The sequence below is a fragment of the Talpa occidentalis genome, unplaced genomic scaffold (genome assembly GCF_014898055.3).
Source record: "Talpa occidentalis isolate TD23 unplaced genomic scaffold, MPIMG_talOcc4v2.1 talOcc4.15, whole genome shotgun sequence".
Lineage (NCBI taxonomy): Eukaryota > Metazoa > Chordata > Mammalia > Eulipotyphla > Talpidae > Talpa > Talpa occidentalis.
Window position 1 is genome coordinate 62,392,057 of NW_023601543.1, and position 22,607 is coordinate 62,414,663.

Consider the following 22,607-nt stretch of genomic DNA (forward strand, 5'->3'; position numbering starts at 1 on the left):
CAGGCCATGATGTTAGGTCAATTAATGAAATACTGATTCTAATACTGTTAAAGGCTGTGAACAACTTCCAAGTATTATACAAAAAATAAGGGATTACTATTGAGAAACTATTATGAAGCAAATACTAGTAGTGGAAATTTTTATTTACTGTGGCATTTTTTTTCTGGTTTTAAGTTTTAATGTTTCCATTTAAACTACCGCTATATGAATTTTTGCTTTCAAAATACTGTTTAGAGTTGATAGGTTCTATTTAATTTCCCCAGCATATATTTGTATTTTAAGTCACTTCAAAGTGACTCTTCAGTATTGCATTAAAGCAAACAACCAACAGCCAACATGGGAGGTTTGTTTCAGCTGGGGGACTTTTTTGTCTTCAAGGTATTTTCTTCTCTTGCTCTGAAAAGTACCCATTGCAAGCCCTTTTTTCCTCCTCAAATTTTAGGTTATTAAAGTGAGATGGGGGGAGTACTTGCTAGAAAGCATAGCAGAAATACATGCAATAAGTGTCCCCAAGTTTTCCAGACCATCTGGAGCTACCTGTGGCTGCTGTGTAGTTTAAAACCTTGGTGCTTTATGATCTATTGGCAGATGGCTAAATTGAAATCCTTGTGTCAGAGCTTTATTTTATCTGACTTTTTCATTCCAATATAGAAGAGAAAAATGAAATAGAGAAAAGAAGATATTGAAGATTGTGATGTTTTCTATGAATTTGAATGTTGATATTTCTCAGAAGAATAACTATAGATGGATGTTGTTACTACTTTAGGTTTTTTATTTTCTTTAGAATCACATTTCTTCACCTAGAATTAGCTAAGTAAAAGTGGCATTTATAGTGGATTGATGGTTACGGTTGATATGATTTTGTTTTCAATGCCTTTAGAGACATGGTTTAAACTAATTAGAAAGATATCCCTGTTTTGTGTTAGTCTTAAAAAGAGTGCTGTTAGCTCTTAATTCAATATCTGTTGAGCCTGCTGTGTCTGATATATTGAAATAAAAAGTCTTGTGATTTGCTGACAGAGTAAATTACCCTGATCTCAACCATTCCCTTGTACCCACACACCCTGCATTGCCTACTACTCCTTTTGAATCCAAGGTGAGATTCCTCAACTATGATATGTTCAATCTTGACATTTCACTGTATAGCTAGGACATGTCTAAAATATTTAAGTGCATTTATTGTGGAAATGTGTCATGCTCAGTTTTATTTGCTTAGGTAGCAGATAAAGACTTCAGAAATATTAAATATTTGAGCATTTGGTTAGGAATTTGATATTTGTACAAAAAACACATGAATTCAGCTAGCCTAGAAAAAAGATAAATGCCTTCTGGTCAGAAGCCAGGGTGGGGATAGCTGGAAGGAATTTATGAGAATCTGGCTCGAGATGTACTTTTGATGAATTTTCCCTCTGTCATAGTCTGTTCATACTGCTGTGACAAAAATATCATATACTAGGTGGCTTAAACAATAGGTAGTTATTTCTCACAGTTTTGGAGTTTGGGAAGTCCAAGATCAGTGGGCTGGCAGATTGTGTCTAGCGACACACTTCTTGTGATTGGCTTCTCATTGTGTCCTCTCATGACAGACGGAGCTCTGCCTTCCTGGCCTAATCATTTCTCAAAGGCTCACCTCTAAATACCATCAATTGGGGATTAGGCTTCAACATAAATTTTAGGGGGGCACAAACATTCAATCTGTAGCATCCTCTGGTTTTCTCTCATGTGGTTGATCTTGAAGGTTGTTCAGTATTTCATTTTTATGTTCTGCTACCAAATTTTATTTCTTCAACATTTTCTTCAGAAGTTGCTACTTGCAGTTTGGCAAAATGTGGTAGAGTTTACTAGGTAGCAGCATTACAGACTTGCACAGGAGAATGTGCAGTGTATTTTAAATCTTCTGTTTTGCTTGTATAATTCTCTGAATCATCCCAGATGGTGCTCATTGTCGATAGTAATAGCAAGGATGAAAGCTGTTAATATGACTTCTAACATATGCCTCCTGATTGTTGTGTATATGCCCCATGTCAAAGGTACCTTTAGAATGATTTTTAGAAAGTTACTGTAGGATAAGTGAAGATGCTCCAGCTTCTGCACCATTGGCCTGTGGCTATCACCTGCAGCCTTGAATGCAGGAGATGCTTGGGAGCACGGACTCAGGGTACGCATGCCTGATGGTGGACACCTGGAGTGTATGGTGGACATGCGTAAGTGGGCATACCTGAGCTGAGAGACTGAGGTTATAAGGGTGGCGTCACACAAAGGACATATGTGGCAGAACAGCTGCAAGAGAAAGAGACCACAAGAGAATGTCAGAGTGAGCCCAGAGAGAGTGAAGATCCTACCGGGGGCTGGGAGACCTGCCAGCCTCCCGGTCCCCCAGCTTCCCTTCCTGCCCTGCGCCTGGTTGCCTCACTACATTTGGCATAGAAAGTTAATTAAAGTCTGAAAAAAGCCACTGAGGGCTCTGGGACTCTCCTTTACCCATCTGCCCGGATCCATAGAGAACCTGCCCCGTTCCTTTCTGCCTGCCTGCACTACAGTTACTGGGACTTTTTTCTTCCCCATTAGCCAAGTAAAACGATGGATCAGAGAATAGGATATATCTAGTGCTTTTATCTCTGACTGGCAGCTATGTTTTTGAAAGAAGCTTATAGCTACTTGTTTAGCTGGATTTTTTTTTTTATTTTAACTTGGCATTTCCTAACTTTGCTGGTATATCCTTATTTAAAAAACTGAGGTCCTTTAGCATTTAGACACATTAATTTACAGCACTTGTAGAACAGTCAATTGTGTTATCCACATATATGCCTTTTATTTTTTGGTAGTTGGGAAATAGTATTATATTCAGTGTGTTAAGGTATTCCAAAATGATCAGTACAATCTTGACCTTAAAGATATCTTTGTAACTAGTTCTACATTGTTACTGTTTCCTTTGTAAAGTCTACTCAGTTCCTACCTTTCATACTTTCTAAATGTTTCTAAGTGGTTTAAAAGTGTTGAAAAGGAAATTTGAAGTAAGCCTTAAAGAAATTTAATGAACTTCAGCTGGAACTATGTATGTGACACCTATTTTAAAGATCACTGATAGTGAGATGTTAATGAGTAAATTTTTTATATTACTGAAGCTTCTCTAAACATTGAAACTTCAATTACACATTTATCTTTTTTTTTTAACTGATTCCTGTAGAGACTATTTTTTTTTTTTATTTTTTAAAGATTTATCCATTTATTTATACAACCACTGGGTACAGCCAGAAGTACAAGAGGGCGAGAGAATTCACCAGAGCCACATTTATCTTGTTTATTTCTTTTTTAAATCAAAGTAACATTGCATTATAACATTTAAATTTCAGGTGTTCATTGTTAATCAACATGTATATGTACACTATATTAAGTTCATTCTTAAAAGTCCAAATCCTTCACCATATCATTGTTCCCTTTTTTTCCAACTTATATATCCTCCTGATAACCCTCTAATAACCACTAAATGATCTTGTAGTCCAAAAGTTTATTTTTCTTTTAATTAGTTCATTGGGTATTGTACTGCTCCCATAGCTTAGCTATTGTAAATAGTGCTGCAATGAACATAGGAATGCATACATACCTTCAAATTAGTGTTTTTGCATTCTTTGGGTAGATACCTAGGAATGGAATTGCTGGATCAAATGGCAGATGTCTTAAGTATTTTTTAAAGGTTTATTTATTTTATGCATACAAGAGCTGAGGTACAGGCCAGAGGTGTGGGGGGTGAGAGGATTCACCAGAGGCAGAGTGGGGAACAGAACAGGCAGACCAACTGAAGTACACTGCTGAGGGGAGCAGCGGGTGAGCCAGGAGAGGTCTGCTGCGCCATGAGGGTTGCTCCCCGGCCACCTGGGCATCAAACTCTGCTGCAGAGGGTCCCCCCAAAAAAAACAAAAAAACAAAAAACAAACAGATGGTCTCACTCATAGCAGGAATTTAGAAAACCTAAATTTTTTTTGTGTCTTAACCCCTTGTGCCACCCGGGAGGCCCCATCTTTTAAGTATTTTGAGAAAATGCCATACAGTATTCCATAAGGGCTGGACCATTCCCACCAACAGTACACAAGGATTCCTTTTTTCCCACACCCATGCCAACACTTATTTCTGGTCTTTTTGATATAGATCATTCTTTTTTTTAATATTTTATTTTATATAATTCTTACATCATTTTTCATTTTTGCACAATGTATGCATTTTCATTTTGGTTATATTCCCCATACAATTGCACCCCCCCCTTATTTTGACCCTAATCCTTCCTCACCCCGCCCTCCCCCGCCATAGTGTGTCTCTAGTTAATAGTTGCTTGTTGATTTTGATTTTTACTTTGTATTAATTAGTCTTTTTCCTGATCCCTTATTTAGGTTTTCTAAATTCCTGCTATGAGTGAGACCATCTGTTTGTTTTTTGTTTTTTGTTTTTCTTTTTTGGGACCCTCGCTGGTGGCCGGGGATCAAACTGGCAGTGCAGAGGCTGCGGGCAGCCTCGCAACCCAGCGCTCAACCACTGCACCACCAGGGGAGGCCCCCATCTGGTATTTTTCTTTTTCTTTCTGGCTTATTTCACTGAGCATGATCCCTTCCAGCTCCATCCATGTTGCTGCAAACTGCATGTGTTTATCTTTTTTGATTGCTGAGTAATATTCCATTGTGTATATGTGCCACATCTTCTTGATCCAGTCATCTATTTTGGGGCATTTGGGTTGTTTCCAAAGCTTAGCTATTGTAAACAGTGCTCCTATAAACATAGGCATGCAGGTGCCCTTTGGAATTAATGTTTCTGTGTCATTTAAGTAAATACCTAGGAGTGGAATTGCTGGATCATATGGAAGCTCTATGTTTAGTAGGTCAAGAAATCTCCACACCACTCTCCATAGTGGTTGGACCAGCTTGCACTCCCACCAGCAGTGCAGGAGAGTTCCTTTTTCTCCACAACCTTGCCAACATTTGTTGTTGCTAGTTTTTTTAATATGTGACATTCTCACTGGTGTAAGATGGTATCTCATTGTGGTTTTGATTTGCATTTCCCTGATTACAAGTGATGTTGAACATTTTTTCATATGCCTGTTGGCCATTTGCATTTCCTCTTTGGAGAAGTTTCTTTTTAGCTCTTCTGCCCATTTTTGACTAGATTATTTTCTTTGTTTTTGTTGAGTCTCATCAGCTCTTTGTAGATTTTTGTGCTCAGTCCTTTATCATTAGTGTTGTGTGCAAAAATTTTCTCCCAGTAAGTGGGGTTTCTCTTTGTTTTGGTTGTCTCTTTTGCTGTGCAGAAGCTCTTTAATTTGATGTAGTCCCAGCTGTTTATCTTTGCCTTCACTATCACTGCTTTGGGTAATGTATCTGTAAAGATGTCTTTGAGGTACATGTCATGTAGTGTTTCGCCTGATATAGATCATTCTTAAAATGTCTGAGGTAGTAGCTCATTGTAGTTTTGATTTGCATTTCCTTCATGATAAATGATGTTGAACATTTTTTTTTCATGTGCCTGTTAGCTGTCTATATGTCTTCTTTGGAGAAGTGTCTATTTAGCTCTCGTACCCATTTTTTGATTATTTCTTGTTGAGCTATGTGAGTTCTTTTAGCTCTTGGATATTAACCCCTTGTCACACGTATGATGTGAAAATATTTTCTCCCATTTAGTAGCAAGTCTTTTCAATTTAATGATAGTTTCTTTTACTGTGCAGAAGCATTTTATTTTGATGTAGCCTCATTTGTTTATTTTTGCTTTTGTTTCCCTTGATGGTGGAATTGAATCCCCAAAGACATCCCTGAAGCCAGTTTCATGGAGTGTTCTACCTATGTTTTCTTCTATGTATTTTGTGATTTCAGGTCTTTAACATTCAAGTCTTTAATTTATTCTGAGTTAATTTTTGTGTATGATGTGAGAAAATGGTCTACTTTCATTCTTTTGCATGTGGTTGTGCAGTTTTCCCAGCACCATTATTTGACGAGATTTTCCTTTGTCCATTGTATACTCTTAACTCATTTGTAATAGATTAACTGTCCATATAAGCTTGAGTTTATGTTTAGGCTCTCAGTTCTAGTCCATTCATGTTTGCATAAGTTTTTATTCCAGTACTGTATTATTTTGATTACTGTAACCTTGCAGGATAGTTTCATACTCATTTAGTATATGATCTTCACATCAACTTGTGAGTTAGGTAAGTTTTTCTATTTTTCCCACCTTATAAATGAAAGAGCAAGTTTTTGAGAAATGTGATTGCTCCAACATTATAGAATTATATTATATAACTTGATTTGAGTTATTTGATATGTGTAGAAATCTTGACAGATTTTCTTCATTGTAATGTCTACAATTTTGTCTTAGAATTTTAGCGCTGGGAGAAACTGAAGTTAATAGAAATGGAAAATAGGGTCTATGTTGGGTACCCAGTTGATAGATCAATTACAGTTCTTAAGATTTAGTGAATCAGTTTTGTAAGCATATAACTAATGGGGAGAGAGTACCCTATTTTATTAGCCATGCCTGAAGTGGGTATGGGGGCCACATATGGATAGTAAATGTGTGGTACTCTGTCTAAGCAAACCTAAGGTAACTGGAATAGATGTTGCAGATTCTCCTTCCTCTAACATAAATTCAGAGTAAATATGGTTCATTTCTCAGTAACCTGTGCTATTCTATGTATATCACTAAGGAATTTTATCATGTGAAACAAAAAGCCCAACTATTGGTGACCTAAATAAATTTGAGTTTATTTTTCACTTGCAAAATAAGAATTCCAAATGCTGGTTGAGTGTCTTCAAGTTATTGTAAGGTACCTAGAGGACCTCCATTCTTCTTCTCATCCATCCTCATTGTGTGCTTTTGGTCACAGGATGGCTTGAGAACCCATCTGTGTGCTAGGCAGGCTAGAGAATAAGGAGGAGCAATATGGAACCTGCCAAATGTTCTTATAAGGCATATCCAGTGAATTCTGCTTTTCTGTCTTTGGCCAAACTAATATGTATCATATGGCTACGTCATTTACCACAAAGCTAGAACATGTACTTGAGCACACCAGAGACCTGAATAACTTTGGGCTCGTGATAACAAGAAAAAAGGGGATAGTGGATATTGTGTGGACTATTAACAGTTTTGCTACAATATACCATTTATCTATCTAATCCTCATTCAGTTTTCCCATACAAAGAACATGCTTACCCCCTCCTCAATGGAAACCCCTCCAAAGTCTGAATCTAGTTATTGTATCTGGTTTCCAAGTCCTCAAGTTCTTGGTGATGTGCAGTCTCCCATTAGGTCTAGTTATGGCTTTTTATGGTCTGGTGTCCCACAAACTGCCCCCCCATTGTTTATATAGGTAGAAAAAGAGAATACCTATAGTAAAAGTCCCCCACACATGCACACACAAAAGGTGGGGGGGGGGTGGAGAATGGGAGAGATAGCAGTGACCAAATTCTACTGGGTAAGAAGAACAAAGATTCCCTACCCTGGCAGTAGAGAAAGTTTCTTGGATGGCTTCTCTGGCAGTCTCTGGTTCTGTTCTCTTAGGGGGATTTCCTCTGCTTGGGAAATAAATTTGTGAGGGGAACCCTAGCATCCTTGAAGAGCATCTTGATTGCTCTTCCCTGTAGGTCCAAAATTACAGTGGGTGTTGTTGCCACTGAGTTGGCAAACCTAAATGCAGTGGGGTAGTTGGAGCCTGGGGTGGCAGACGCCAAGTATCACTAAATCACCAAAGGCAAGGTAGTTATAGTAATTGAAATGAGCAGCAGGGTGATATTGATAGAAGCAATAAGAATACTATATATAATACAAGGGGATTTCCCTTGCTCCAGAACAGTCTTCTGACTATTTTCTAGAGATTTATTATTGTGCATTATTCTTCATGGAACCATCTGAAGTACTCGTTGCATTGGGGAATGCAACCAAAGTTCTGGTGGTGAGAGTTTTGGACCATGAATTATTTTAGAGATTTAATATTACTGGCTACTGCAGAGAGATCTTGGAGTTTCTATGATATTATTTCCTCAAAAACTTACCCAGCTTTGATATTTTTGCTTTTAGTGAACTCCATGGGGGAGAAGCCACATCTCAACATAGCTTGAAAATTCTTCTGCTTACTGTCTCTGTGCTCAGTTCTTTTCTTTTAGCTTTTAAATTAATAACCAGCTGCCCTTAGGTAAGCAACATCCTTAATCTGATTTTTACTGGCTGGCTTTCTTCCTTGTCCTGAAGAGAACTCTTAAAACAGCTTGGGGCTATGGTCTTATCTCCTGCTAAGACTTCTCTGAGTTACTGCTTATAATCACCTCGGTTTGAGGTACAGAGACTGTTGATATTTATAGCCCTGCAAAACTTCACATTATGTGACTCTCAGTTTACTAAGACTGAAGGTTGTTGTCCTATGGTTTCTCATAAAAGTGGATACAAAAGCTGCAAGAAAAAGACATTATACTCCCATATTCTGAAGGTTTCTTATATTTTCCTAAACTATATTCTTATTTGGCATATGGTATTATCAAACATTTTGCCCACCACCTAATAAGAATAACTAACTTTTTTTTTTTTTTTTTTTTTTTTTTTTTTTTTTATAGAGGCATGCTTTATTTAATTTGTTGCTGTTTCTTTGTTTGTTTTGTTTATACATGCACTGGGTACAGTCAGAAGCGCGGGAGGGCGAGAGAATTCACCAGAGCCAGAGCGGGGAGCAGAGCAGGCAGAAGGACCGAAGTGCACTGCTGAGGGGAGCAGCGGGCGGCAGGAGAGGTCTGCGCGCCATGTGGGACCCTCCTCAGGTGGCCGGGGAGCAGCCGGGGATCGAACCGGCGCCGCAGAGGCCGCGCGCAGCTTCGCAACCCAGCGCTCAACCGCTGCGCCACCGGGGAGGCCCAAGAATAACTAACTTTTAAGCATCACTAAATCTGAATTGGTTAGAGACTGTTGGTGTTATTTCTTAAGACTAATTGTCTAAAAAGTATTTAAATTTTCCTTTATATAGGTATGCTCCAAAAATTGATGGGAAACTTGGGGTGCATTTACTATTTTAGACTTATAAATTGGGAGAAATTAGGATTAGGGGAATGCTTTCTCCTAAGGAAAGAACTATTTGGGGAAAAAAAAAAAGTAAAAACATATTAGAGAAGAAATATGTGTATATAATTGCCAAGAGGGAAGTTAATTAGTGATACAGAAATGGTCAAGAAAAATGGGCGATGTGGTCTTTATGGCCCTACTAAAGCACGATAGATGTTTTGCCAGGCTAGTCATTTTCTTATTTCAGTTATTAGGCGATGCATTTTATCAGAGTCTTGGTTCGTATTCACAGTGAGAGGTATCATGGTTAAGTTGAAAGAGAATTTACAACAAATCTATAAGTAGTCTACAGGTTCTCCAATGTTATGACTGTTGGGATGGTGTCTAACCATTTTCTACTCTAAATGAAAAGTAAATTCTTTTGTGGCTGCTTTTTCTGGAACTTAACATATATTTGTTTAAATTTACTTTCATATAAATATCCTCCATTAATCAAAAGTAAGTCTCAAAAGACAAGTTCTAATAGAGCATTTTTCCCCTGTGGTATGTTGTGGTATCGTCACTTCTGTGCCTTGCTGGTTTTCTGATTAAGTCTATTCAAGGTATTCCTTCTTTTTCTTGGTGTTTAAATCATTTATCAAGGAAGAGAACAAATACCCTTTGTTAGCATCTCATGTGCTAAAAAATTTCAAATACTTTAATCTTAGGAGATAAGGGGAAGATTGATCAAACAATAGATATTTGAGCCCCAAATGTCACCTAATATATTAGATATTAAGGTTTAATAATAGTAAATAATAGTTTTTGAGTGCTTATTAAATACCAGGCAGGCACAATGGTAAATACTTTGCATATATTTATTTAATCATCAAAAGAGTCCGCTCTGTTAAATTCTCCATTTGGAGCAAGATGGCAGGATAGGCAATCCCTAGCCTGTGTCCTATAATAGAAACAAATATTTGGCAGCCATCCATGAACAAAAGTGCCTTTGCCAGAGCTTTGGGATCCAGGTAGGAGGTTGAAAGCCCTTGTGGAACCCAATACTAAAGGCTTCTTTGAGAAGGCAGACGTGCATATCAATAGCAGACCTGCTAACTGCAGTCCTGGCTGCAGACCAGAAGCAGCCCCATCTCCACTGCATTTAGCTCTAGCCCCACCATATGCAGTCCTGCCACAAAACCCCTTCTGTCAAGGTACCTGGGAGGTGTCACATCTATCCATGTTCCTGGTAACAGGCCTACTGACCTTGAACTAAGCTACAATCACTGAAGCATTCCCATAACTCAGATCTAGCCCTAATCCACTCTGGTCCCAAGGCAGTCCTGCCTATCTAGGGACCTAGTGTGAACCATGCCCTTGGGTGCCCCGGTAACAGATTTGTCAAACTTGGACTTGACTATGATCCTTGCAGCAGTCTGTGACCTAGTTCCAGTTCTGTTGAACTAAAGTCTGGAAGGGACTCCTGTCCAACCAGGGAGCAGCCCAGTAACAAGATGGGGAGCAACTCAGAGACCAGTCAGAAGCCACACCCACTCACACTCATGGCAACAGGCCTGTCAACTGTGGATCTCACTGCAAATCCAGCAGCAATAAGACTTGCCTGCAGCCCTGTTGAGCCACAATCTTAGGGGCAGTATGCCAGTTTGGGTACCTGGCTGGAGAAAGTCTTTACCTGCCAAAGCCAGTCTCTAAAGATTTGAAAAGGGTATCTGCTTCTTCAAATGCACAGATACCAACATAAGGCTACACAAATTGTAAAGAATTGGGCAAGCATGATATATCAAACAAAACTAATAAAGCTCCAGTAAATGACCAATGCCGCGGACCAGCACAGCAGTAGACGATGAGGCCACCTCAGGGTTGAGAGAAGTGTGCAGGGTGGTCAGGGCGTCAGTGAAAGAAATGACAAACAGACACACTTCAAGAGTGAAAATCTGAGTGTAATTTTCTTTGAGTTTGTGACCAATATATATATGTTTTCCAAAAGCACAGGGACAATGAATATCAATGAAATCAGCTTGCTCATGGGCTCAGCCTATCACCAACAGGGAGGTGATCTACATAACAAGCAATGACTTTTATAGAAGAAAGAAGGAAGTTTATAAAGACAATAAGGGATTAAAGTTTGTAGTTCTAAAAAGACGGGATAAGATTTTTAGCATTCTTGTAGTGGTTCCTGGTGGTCTTTATCTTTTGATAAGCTTCTGTCTTTTCAGGGAACTTCTGCTGTACTTCCTCTGCTTCAGGGTGTTATGCTGTTCTCCCCCTGCACACTGGTTGCCCAGCCGGTCCTAGGGACTGTGGTGAAAGCCATTCCTAAAGGTCACTGCAGGGGGAGGTGCAGCAGGTATGTAGGGTTTTGCTGTTCTCCCCCTGCGCGCTGGTTGCCCAGCCCGACCTAGGGACGATTAGCCCTAAAGGTCACTGCAGGGGGAGGTGCAGCAGACCAAGAAGTGGAGTCTTTGAGAAAGAATGCAAAATAGTCATCTTAAAGTTCAATGAGTTACAAGAGAAGAAAGATACATAACTGAACAAAATACGGAAACAATACAGGAACAAGAATAGTTTTTTCAAAGAAATAGAAACCATTAAGAAATACAACTGAAATCTTGGAACCAAAATGCAAAATGACTAAACTTAAATTTTTAATACAGAGCTTTAGCAACAGACTCAATCATTCAGAAGAATCAGCAAATTTGAAAATGGGCCATTTGAAATTACCAGTTAGAGAAACAAACGAAACAATGAGAAGGAATGAAGAAAGTATATGTGACTTATGGGATATCATCCAGGAAATAATATATACATTATGGGAGTCCCAGAAGGAGCAGAAAATGAGAGAGACAGAAAGCTTATTTTAATAGTATTAGGAAACATCCAAAATCTTGGAAGGGAGATGAAGGTCCCAATCAATAATATAAAAAATATCTCAAATATACTGAACATCAAAAGCTTTTCACCAAGACACATTATAAGCAAATTGTCAAAAGTCAAATACAAAGAATTTAGAAAAAAGCAAGAGAAAAGCTATTCAGCACTTATAGGCTCTCCCTTCTGCCCCTTCTTTTCCTTCCTCCCCTTCCTCACCCCTGCTTCCAATAGGAAAGTTATGTTTTCTTGCCAGAAACTTTGTAGAACTGGATAAAGTGGGATGATAGTCCAACTGTTGTAGAGCAACCCCGATACAAAACGGGGTGCCTGACTGTGGGTCCTCACCCGCGCGCTTAAAAGGACTTATCAATGCTCTACTGCAGGCACACGTGAAAGGTTAATAAAAGGTTTATTTACAAGGGAAAGGGAAATGAGGAAATGTACAGCTCTGGGAGAAAAGTGGGAGACAAAGTTTTAAATGCGTCCTACCCGATCCGCCGATCAGGAATCCCAAAATGGCGCTCTGAGAGCTGGCCGCCAGCCAGGAGCGGTGAAGCCAGGAGGCAGCGATCGCGAGCCAGAGAGCGAGCAAGGCCCACGTGTTTGGTTTTTATATCCAACCTGGCTGCCCAACTCCACCCTCAGGTCCCAGCCACCCTCCCCTTGGTGGTGATGGGATTTGTCTTTCCCAATGTCCTGATGGCTTTAGTCTGGAGTGGGGGTGGAGTCCACAAAGCCTGTATGAGATTATCTCAGGACATCCTTTCCCCCTAACACAACTACTGAAGGGGGGGGGGGAACTGTCAACCAAGAATATTATATCTAACAAAGCTGTACTTCAGACTTTCCTGGAGTCCAAAGAGAGACTCTCCTAGATAAAACATAGCTAAGGTAGTTCATTGTCACTAAACCTGCTTACAAGAAATGTGGAAAGAATTCAAGTAAAAATGAAAAGACACTAATTAGTAACAAGAAAACATATGAAAGTATAAAGCTCACTGGCAAAGGTATCTACATTCTCAAGTTCAGAATACTCTAATATTGTAATGATAAAATTAAAAGACCAAAGTATTACAAGTAACTACATCTAGAATGATTGGATACACAATATAAAAAAAGTAAATTGCTTCACCAGTGACATGAAGTATGAGAAGAGAGTAAAAGTATAAGGGTTTGTATATGGTCAAAATTAAGTTGTTATCAGCTTAAAGTAAGCTGTTATAACTATAAGGCACTTTTCGTAAACCTCATGGTAATCAAAGAAATGTATTAGATGCAGGAAAGAGAAAGGAACCAAAGCATACTCTCAACAAATTATCAAGTCACAAAGATAGCAAGAGAAGAAAAAACAACCTTACAACCAAAAGGTGGTAATAATAAGCCCTTATCTATCAATCATTTTAAATGCAAATGAACTACATTCTCCAATCAAAAGAGTGGCTGCATGGATTAAAGAAAGACAAGGGTCAACTATTTGCTTTCTTTTTTTTTTTTTTTTTTAAAGATTTATTTATTTTTATTTATTTATACAAACACTGGGTACAGTCAGAAGCACGGGAGGGTGAGAGAATTCACCAGAGCCAGAGCGGGGAGCAGAGCAGGCAGAAGGACCGAAGTACACTGCTGAGGGGAGCAGCGGGTGGCAGGAGAGGTCTGCGCGCCATGTGGGACCCTCCGGTGGCTGGGGAGCAGCTGGGGATTGAACCAGCGCTGCAGAGGCTGCGTGCAGCTTCGCAACCCAGCGCTCAACCGCTGCGCCACTGGGGAGGCCCAAACTATTTGCTTTCTAAAGGAAACTCAAAACTTGAAATTTAAGGATGTGCACAAGCTAGTGAAGGAATTGGAAAAGATATTCCATGCAAATGGTAAACAAGAGAATAGGGATAGCTGTACTTATATTACACAAAATATTCTTTTTTAAAAAGATTTATTTATTTATGCATATAAGAGCTGGGGTATAGGCCAGAGGTATGGGGGGTGAGAGAGTTCACCAGAGACAGAGTAGGAAACAGAACAGGCAGACTGACTGAAATACACTACTGAGAGGAGCAGTGGGAGAAACAGGAGAGGTCTGCTGCACCGTGTGGGTTTCTCCCTAGGCGGCCGGGGATTGAACTCATGCTGCAGAGGCTGTGGATTACTTCATAGTGCAGTGCTTAACCCCTTGTGCCACCAGGGAGGCCCCCACACAAAATATTCTTTAAGTCAAAAACTCACAAAAGATAAAGAAAGGAGAACATAATATAATAAAAGGTTCAATCCACCAGGAAGGCATAATAATTTAACTGGTATATTTTTTATATATATATATATATATAAAATATATAACATCCTATATATAACATAACATTGTATATAATACAACAGTATAACTATAATATTGTATTATATATATTATATATGTATATATAATCAGTGCAGTATCAGTGCATCTAAATATATAAAGCAAACATGACAGAACTCAAGGGAAAAATAGCAACACAAGAATAGCAGGGTATCAGTACCCCACTTTCAATAATGGATAGAACATCCAGACAGAAGACCAATAAAGAAACGTAGAACTTTAATAACACTGTAGACAAAATGGACCTAACATACATACAGAACAGTCTATCCAGCACCAACAAGGAACACACTCCTAAGTACACATGAAATGTTCCAGTATAGATCATATGTTAGGCCACAAAACAAGCCTTAACAAGAAATTAGAAACAGGAGGAAATTTGAGAAATTCACAAACATAGAAATTAAACCACAGTTCCAAACAATCATTGGGTCAAAGAAGAAATCAAAAGGAAAAAAAAAAAAACTTGAGACACATGAAAATAGAAACACAACATAATAAATCTTACAGGGCACAGCAAAAGCAGCTCTAAGAGGGGTGTTAATCGGAAATTCATAGCAATAAGTGCCTACATAAAAAAAAAAAAAAACTCAATGAACCTAGTTTCACACTTCAGGGAACTTGAAAAAAAGAAGTAATTAAGGCCAAAGTTAGCAAACAGCAGGAAACAAAGTTTAGAGCAGAAACAAATGAAATAGAAACTAGAAAAGCAGTAGATAAGATCAACAAAATTAAAGTTGGTTGTTTCAAAGATAAAATTGACAAAATTTTAGCTAGACTAAGAGGACATTTCTTTTGTTAAAGCACTTGTAATATCGACTAATATTAAATCATGAAGAAATAGAAAATCTGAGCAGACCAATTATCAGTAAGGAAATTAAATCAGTAATAAAAACCCTCCCAACAAAGAAAAGGGACTAGATGGCTTCTGGTGAGTTCCACTATTTAAAGAAGAGTTAATGCCAATCTAATTAAACTTTTCCAAAGAATAGAAAAGGAGGGAACACTTCAAAATCATTTTATGAGGCAAGCATTACCCTGATACTGAAGTCTGATCAGGATACTACAGGAAAAGGAAATTATAGGTTAATATCCCAATGAATATAATTGCAAAAATTATCAACAATATACTGGCAAACCAAATTCAGTGTTCATTTAAAGTATCATAAAACATGATCCATGTTGGGCTTATTCCAAGAATGCAGGGATGGTTCCACATATGTAAGTCAATAAATGTGATATACCACATGGTATAGCTCCGGAATTATAAAAATTATATGGTCATCTCAGTAAGTATATTGAAAGCATTTGAAAAAAAAATTGAGAATAAAGACTGTCAACAACTTAGGTATAAAAGGACCATAGCTCAACATTAAAGAAGCTATGTGTGACAAGCCCATAGTTAACATACTCAATAATGAAAAGCTGAATCTTTTCAGAATAGGAACAAGACAAGGATTCCCACAATTACCACTTTTATTCAACATGGTATTAGATATCTTAGTCTGAGCAGTTAGGCAAGAAAAAGAAATAGAAGACATCCAAATTGGAAAGGAAAGAGTAAGATCATCTGTTTGCAGATGATCCACCAAAAACTTGTTAGAACTAATCAACAAATTCAGTAAGCTTGCGGGATAAAATAACCAATATACAAAAATTAGTTGTATTCCTATTCATTTCATAATGTCTATAAATATAAGTTGTGTATGTGCAGCAGCTTTGGCCTGTTAAATCAGAATTTTTCTTTCCACTTTTCATTCTTTTTTATTTAAGTAATAATTGATTTACAACATTATATATGATTCAGAGATATAGGTTCACACTTTTCAAATGTATGTTGCTGTATCACATCCACCCAAAGGCACTCACTGTCTCCACCAGAGTACATTGTGCCCCCTTCCTCTTTGCTTTCCAGCCTTCCCCTCCCAACCCTCATAACCTCAATTCTACAGTCAAATGTCTAGGATTTGCCAAAGTAATTTACAGGTTCAATACCTTTTCAATGTTGTGTGGTAGCAGCTCATTGTGGTTTTGATTTGCATTTCCTTGATGAAAAGTGATGAGGATTTTTTCATATGCCTGTTAGCCAACTGTATGTGTTCTTTGGAGAAATGTCTACTTAACTCTTCTGTTCATCTTTTGATTATTTGTTTTCTTGAGTTGTATGAGTTATTTTTACATCTTGGATATTAGCCCCTTGTCAGATGTATGATGTGCAAATATCATCTCATTCTCATTTGGAAGGGTGTCTTTTTGTTTCGATGATAGTTTATTTGCCATTCAGAAGCTTTTTTTTTTTTTTTGATGTAGTCCCATTTGTTTATTTTTGCTTTTTTTCCCCTTGCTATTTGAGTCAAGTCCCCAAAGACATCCCTGAACAAGTGTCTTGGAGAGTTTTGCCTATGTTTTCTTGTGTGTATTTCATTATTTGGGGTCTTACATCCAAGTCTTGAGTCCATTTGTAGTTACTTTTTGTGTATGGTGTGAGATGGTGTTGCAAGAAAAAATTGACAGTCATATTTTAAAAGAATAAAACTTTTGAAACATTAAACTGAAATGGCTATCCAGTGAGCCAAAATGGTTTGGGGCTTCTTGGAAACATTCATTCAATAAAAATGTCTTGAGGACTTACTGTTTCAGGTTCCTCTGCATCCTGGGAATACAGCTGTTAATAACATAGACGCAGCCCTGTCTGTCTTGGACATTTCAATCTAGAGAGGAAGACAGGTGTTAAATAATTCTACAAATAATTGTTTAAAATTCAATTGTGAGTGCTGTGAAGGAAAGGCAAAGGGATGCTTTGCCAAAATATAAAAAGGGAACCCAACCCACTTCAAGAGTGAAAATTGGGTCAATGATCCAACTTCTGGGTTGAGATATCTTTCAAACTCAACAACACACTTTAATTTTTTACCACTGAGTTTTTTTACTCTTGACTCAGTGTTCTTTCTACTAGTATATTGCAGTCCTGTACTTTGTGAACACCAAGGGGATAGAAATAGCTTAATTTGATCTGAGGAGATTTAAAAACAATTCTTAGATACTTGAGATAAGTCTTATTAAGAAGGGGAGAAAAACCAAGCAAAGAGTTTGTACAAAGGCATTAGGGGCAGATGAAAGCCTCATCTTTCAAAAATGATAATTGTGGTTGTATAGGTGGATGTAGTATATGTCTAGATGGTGTTGAGAGATTATATTGGAAAGATAAATAGATATGAGGTATTTATGTAACCAAATCTGGCTTCTGCAGAGTTGTTCTACTTATCGTTCTCCATCATTTTAGAGAATCTAAGAAATATGGGAAATAGAGGGCAAGTTTTTTGTCCTCCACATTTTAAAAGAAAGTGTGAGAATTGTCTTAATCAATTTGACAAATGAGTTATAATTTTAAAACAATTGTCCACAATGCAGTAATTATTTACAAGGGTTGCAGTCAGAATACCAAAGCACAATTATTCATTAGTGAAATGCATTTGGATCACCTAGTTAGAGCAATGCTTGGGTATCATAGGAAGATACGTTACCATGTATATGTAAAATTAAATCAACATGAAGAGAAAGTTTTAAAGTGTGGCATTCTAGGCATATTGTGATGATGAAGCAGTATATTTTATTGTTAAAGATCAAAGGAAAAATAAGACATTAGGTCAAGAAGTGATTAACAGTGAGAGCCATGTGGGCAGATTGCTGTAGAGCAGTGACTACTATCTAGGTGTTACATGCCTTGCATCTGGACCAGCTGCTGCAAAAGACCTTAGACAAGTCACTGAATGATTCAGAATCTGAATCTCAACTTTACTTTCTTGAATTTTTTATTGACAAATATACAAATATAAGTAGATGTAATTTGATAAGCTTTTACAAGCTGAATACACTCTTGTTGGAACATTACTAGAAACCCTCTTTGTATACTTCTATTTTTTATCTTTAAAAATAGGGGTAATACTGACATTTTCACTTTTTAGGAGTGCTGAGAAATGACAAAAGTGCCTTGCTGTATCTCAGATAGTGTTTTGCAAGTGAAATGAGATGACTCTTGCATTATGATTTAAATACAAGAAAGTGAGACCCATTTCCAATGTTGTATAGTCCAGAGAGTTTACATATGGTATCATTAATAAGCTTATTAAATTGTAGGTTTATGAGGAAGTACATCTGAAAACCCCAAAGCAAAAGACAAAAACAGTTGTCAAAAATTAATCATAAAGATGTGTAAGTGTAGTATATGTGATGTCTTACATAATGTTAGTTTCTATAAAGTGTCATTCTTGGGAGTCAGTAAAGTAAGTTGTATGTTTTTGCATGTTCAACAGATGTGAAACCACTCTTTCTGGTTCGAGGATGTTGAAGGAATGGCAGCTCCCTGAAATAAAAGCAAGTTGCATATTGAAAATAGCCACAAGTCTTGAATTCACCAACCCTTTCTGTTTAGGTTTTAAGAAGTCTGATATTGACTCTCTTTATATTAATCTATATGTTAGTAAATGCTTTTAGGACAGGAAATCCTCCTTTGTGATCCAAATACTATTAATTGAACAGTTCATTTCTTGCTAAGCAATTGTAAATGAATTTACATGTTCTTCTAGCACTTTTTGAAAAGAAGTTTCAGATTTATTGTGGTTAACAGATGAGTGCTTCTCATTTTAACAATACTAAGTCTAGTCACCATGATAATAATTCTGCATTTCTATGTTGCTTCCAAATTCTCTATCATCTCCCTCCACAGGTGTCTTATTGGCTCTTCTTAAGATCAGTTCTGAAAATTGCCTGTATATGAAAGATAGTAGGGTAATTTCATTTGAATGTTCTTTTCTTTGATATTTAAACCAATCTGTGATGAGTTGGTAAGTTTAGTAAATCTTTCAATTATTTGGTGGTTTACTTGGGAAGTCCTTAATGTACACATAAATGTCTAAAGAATAAACAAAGCAACCATACTTGCAATAAGCACTTGACTGCTGCATGGAATTTTCAGAATTTAAAATAGAATTTGAAAATGAAATTGGAAGAAAAATTAGAACCAAGTGTTATTTAAAATTTTCATGTACATACTTGAGCATTTGAATGGTTCCCAGTTGGCTCCATGTAATCAGTGAATTCAGTGTGTTCCATTGCAGAAGGCCACCTCTGGGTCTGGAGATCAGCCTGAGATAGGGTAGAGGAGGACCAAATCAGCAAAGCACCTGTGACACTGCTGCCCACAGTGTGTGCTACAGGAATCAGGGTTCCCTCATTTGTCATGTAACTCAGTTCCTTCAGGAAGGCAGCTGCTATTCTACATCTTCTGGACAAAGTTTAATTTAGTTAGCATTGACCTGTGCTCTTTGAGAGGTATGCAGTTAGATGTGTTTAAATGGAGGAGTGGGTTTTTTTCATATCAAAGAGAAACCTAGTCACTGGTAAGAAGGTCAGATCCAGGTTTGTGGTTACAGAGGGTATCTTAAATGTGAATGCAGTTGCGGTAATTTAAATTAAAACACATTCAGATCTTGAGTGAGGCTCTAGGTTAGCATGGCCCAAAATATGCCTCAAAGTATATTGGTTCTGTTTTTTTAAGACCCTCTACTTATTTTAGGGAAAACTACTTATTTATTTATTTATTTATTTATTTATTTATTTATTTATTTATACAAGAACTGGGTACAGTCAGACCCTCACCGGCAGCTGGGGATCGAACCAGCGCTGCAGCAGCTGTGGGCAGCTTCTCAGCCCAGCGCTCAACTGCTGCACCACCAGGGGAGGCCCTAGGGAAAACTACTCTTAATGAATTTTAACAAGTCTCTTTTTCCATTTGACCCTTCAGAACCTTAAATTTGCTGTTATGCATTGAGATTTTTAAAGATAAGGATATTGTAGAATGTTTCCTAAATTAACCTTACTCTCACAGAAACTTTGAGTATTAAAATATTTTGCTGGAATAGTGAATCCCAGAATATACCTTGAGAAATGTGATCAGGTTAAAACAAGACAAAAATATAAATTATTAAGTATTTCATGTGAATTGAAAGATGTACTTGGCATTCTTGAGCCATGATGACTGTTTAGAAGGAAAACAAATGAATAACAACAGTATGAAGTGAATGAAGATTGTTGAATGTTAAGCTCCAGAGTTCAGGTCACCAGCACCTCATGTGTCCACTTGAGGTGTGGGAGCTGGTGGTTGTCTCTTTCCTTTTGTAGACTTAAGGTCTTCATCTGCAAAATGAGGGGCTGCATCAAGTAACACCCAGAGTCATCTTTACATCTAACATTTTTAATTCTAGATGAGCCTTACCTTAACACAAGTTTTAGATAATATATTGTGTACTTTGTTGCTTGGCAAAGAAAATATATTCTTCACTCTAGAGAAATAATAGTGGGCTCCTTTACAAGTTGAGGTTTACCAATTTCCCCTCAAATTCATGTATATGATATTCACTTAAAACAGGGTTTTCAGAGGTGTAGCATGGATAAAGTTAAATCCACCTGTATCTGTAAGCATTTGCTTTTTGATTCTTAGGAATTTTTTCTGCTACTATGTGATAGATGTTGATTAGTGCTGCTAGTGAAAAGTTGGTCCTTTAAAATTCAAGTGCAATTAATGTACTTATTTCACTAAATACATGTTCCAGCTAATTTTTAAAAATATATGTTCTTGCCTCATGAAAATAGAATGCATTCTAAGATGTATTTATGTTACTTACCCATTTATTTAAAATATTTGTGGTAAAATGTCTTTAACATGAAATTTTCTATTTTTACCATTTTTAAGTGTATAGTTCAGTGGCTTTAAATTACATTCCCAATATTGTATAACTATGTCTAAGATGTGCAGTAGCCTTTTTTCTAAGTGTGGTTTTGTTGTGACTTCAAATTGGTTGTATTTTATAGTACTTTTTATACCATGACACTTTTGTGCTACATTACAAAGGTATCATTACATAGATATTGTAGGAAGGAAGAGAAACCCTTGGTGTAGAATGGTTAAATGATTTAAGATTGTCCTGGTATTTATATCTCTATTAAATCCTTATATCTCTAGGGACCTCCCCTGGTGGTGCAGGCGGTTGAGTGCCATGCTGTGAAGCTGTCTCTGGTGAATCCTCTCCCCCTCCCGCACATCTGGCCTGTACCTCCGTTTCTTGTGTAAATGAATAAATTTTTTTTTTAAAAGAAAAAATCCTTTTATCTCTAAATCCTTTGGTAGATGTTGTAGATTTTGATCTGATTGGTCAGAACTGAAATCAGCAAGTATCTTATTTCATAACTGCTTTTGTTAGGCACAGGTATTCCACTGCCACATCATCCTCTTAAGGTAACGAGTATTTCAGGCACAAGAAATGTAGAGGTATGTCTGATATTTGTTGCCTTACCCTTTCCTTCTAGGCACTGGTCTTTCTGGTGATCTCAGGTCACTACTTTATATTTCTCTATTGCTCATAATTTGGATTTGACAATAGGACTGGAACCTGGTAGGTTCATCAGGAACAAACCTTTCTTCCACTCTGGAAATGCTGTGTTTCACATGTTTTCTCCCTCTTGCTCCTGATTGTTAGTTTTCAGTCTTTTGGGTAAATGAAGTTACTTTTCCCTACAGAAAGATTGGGGACCCATCTAATTCCCTATTTGAGGAAGCCCCAGACCGTTGGAGCTAATAGTGTTGAGTTTAGAACTAGAGCACACATGTTCTGATCTCCAGTCAGAGAAGATGATTGTCCTGTCATGATCAATGAAATGGAGAGGAATGAGGTCAATAGAAAAACCTATGAGGAAACCTCCAGTGCCTTATGTTTTTTCCCTAAAGTTAGAATTTAGAACTTGTCAGAATGGGAGTATTTATCTACTTCTAACCCTCTCTATCCTCCAAAAATGAGGAAACAGGTGCAGAGTGACTATGACTCAAAAGTATATAAGCCATCAGTCACAAAGCCAGAAATGTATACCCAGGGCCTCCCCGGTGGTGCAGCGGTTGAGCACCGGGTTGCGAAGCTGCCTGCGGCCTCTGCGGCGCCGGTTCGATCCCCGGCTGCTCCCGGGCCACCGGAGGAGGGTCCCACATGGCGCACAGACCACAGATCTCTCCTGCCACCCGCTGCTCCCCTCCGCAGTGTACTTCAGTCCTTCTGCCTGCTCTGCTCCCCACTCTGGCTCTGGTGAATTCTCTCACCCTCCGGCACTTCTGACTGTACCCAGTGCATGTATAAACAAACAAACAAACAAACAAACAAATAAATAAATAAATACATGCCTCTTTATAAAAAAAAAAAAAGAAATGTATACCCACATCATATTGGCTCTTGCTCTCATGCCAGATAGATGAGAGTGTGACTCTGTGTTGCCTCTGCCAGTTTATTTTCCAATAAGCTACCTGGTACACTTGTTGCTTCCATGTTAT

The 22,607-nt window shown here is 37.8% G+C and overlaps 1 protein-coding gene across 6 annotated transcripts in view; it reads left to right on the plus strand.

Moving 5' to 3' along the window:
* The window catches only part of CASK (calcium/calmodulin dependent serine protein kinase), a 392,726-nt gene that overhangs the window by 26,620 nt on the left and 343,499 nt on the right, over positions 1 to 22,607 (plus strand). The gene's annotated exons all lie outside the window — the stretch shown is intronic.